A 1,579-nucleotide genomic window follows, 5' to 3' on the forward strand; every position below is an offset into this window, starting at 1 on the left:
GATTATATTTTTAAATCTTGTTTGTTTGATTTAGATTTGTCAATATATTATAGTTCTTTGTTTATAAATGATAAAGTTTTAAAAGGGGTTTTCCTTAAACCACATTTAAATCGTTGATAAAAGGTTTGCGAAATTATTTTTAAAAAGCGTAATTTAAATTGTGTTTATCCTTTTTTTTTCTATTAAATTTCAGTAGAGAAAACAAATAGATAAACACAGTTTAAATTACACTCTGTTATTTGTAACTTCGAAGGTTGTTAAACTTACTTTAAATTATCTATATAAAACATTGAATATAATTTTAAATTTTTTTATATGATAAATTAAAGGGTTAGTTGAACAATTATTTCTATAATATAGACTATATGTCTTCTTGTATAATTTTCTATTTTAGAGGTGACATGTACGAACTTACGATATAAATTTAAATCAGTTGTAAAATTAAAAATGTTAACATTTCTTTTGATGGGCATCATTATTTAGGTTAGTTGCTATGTTTTGCTATTTTAGATAGGTGTCATGCTATATCACACTGTAAGTTTAAATTAGTTGTAAAACTAATTTAAACTTACAGTATAATTTTTTTTTACTTGCAATTTTTTTATGTTAGTTACAACTAAGTTTATATATTGCTTATATTTGTATAGAACTTGCTACTTTTGACATGTGGGATTCAGGCATGAGGTATCAAATATTTATGATGCTATATCATTATTATTGAATATTTTCTTCATTGTGTTTTAAGGTTTGTTTATCTTTAAATAATCGACAACAGGTTGCTTGAATTGAAATGTGCACACAAATGAATTTACAACAGTATTAAAAATTGAAACCTAGTATTGTAACAATTGTATACATGGCTGTGGTTTATATATATATGTTTTTTTACCTTGAATATTATAGCTGTATTTATAAAAAGCTAACTATTTAACTAAACTAAAACTAAAAAGCTTTTTATATTTTTATTTAAACTTTTGTAATTTTTATTGACTTAAATTATTATAAATACTTAATTAGTTTTCAATTTAAAAGTTAAAAGGTTTTTAAAGCTTGCTAAAAAATCTATCCCGATCAAGTTTGTTTGTATAAGTTGCACTGCTCGTATCAGATAATGAATATCATAATAAATAATCTATATATTAAAAATATGGACTATTTTGTAATGAAATCTCAGTTCTATCTAGCTTACGTAACGTAAGTCTTACGTTACGTAACATTACGATTTCTTAATTACAACTTTCATGTGTTTTTTTTTTGTTTTTTTAAATTTTTATTCAGTTGCCCCAAGAAGTCCTAACGGTCTTATCACAGAGCACTGCGGATGAGCATTTAATTGGAAGTTCACGCCTTTTTTCTAACCGATGTCGCAAAACTTGCCCAGAGGTGGTGTTTAAACCACGAATCCTTTGTTTCTGAGGCAAGTGCGCTACCACTGTGCACGGCTGCTCCCAATTACATCTTGAAAAAGTGTAGTGTTAATAATTTTTTCTAGAAGATTTTATTATTCTTGATGTAATTTAGAGATTTGAAAATGTTTAAGATGTAATTAATTTTGTTATTACCGGAAACGCATTATCAT

The 1,579-nt window shown here is 25.4% G+C and overlaps 1 long non-coding RNA gene across 1 annotated transcript; it reads left to right on the forward strand.

Annotated features, from left to right (window-relative positions):
- Nucleotides 1-895, forward strand: LOC136090270 (uncharacterized). The gene is made up of 3 exons (XR_010643300.1): nucleotides 1-123; nucleotides 395-483; nucleotides 648-895. It is a non-coding gene; the product is annotated as an uncharacterized LOC136090270 (long non-coding RNA).
- The last annotated feature ends 684 nt before the right edge of the window (nucleotides 896-1,579 follow it).

Source organism: Hydra vulgaris, chromosome 13 (assembly GCF_038396675.1).
Source record: "Hydra vulgaris chromosome 13, alternate assembly HydraT2T_AEP".
Lineage (NCBI taxonomy): Eukaryota > Metazoa > Cnidaria > Hydrozoa > Anthoathecata > Hydridae > Hydra > Hydra vulgaris.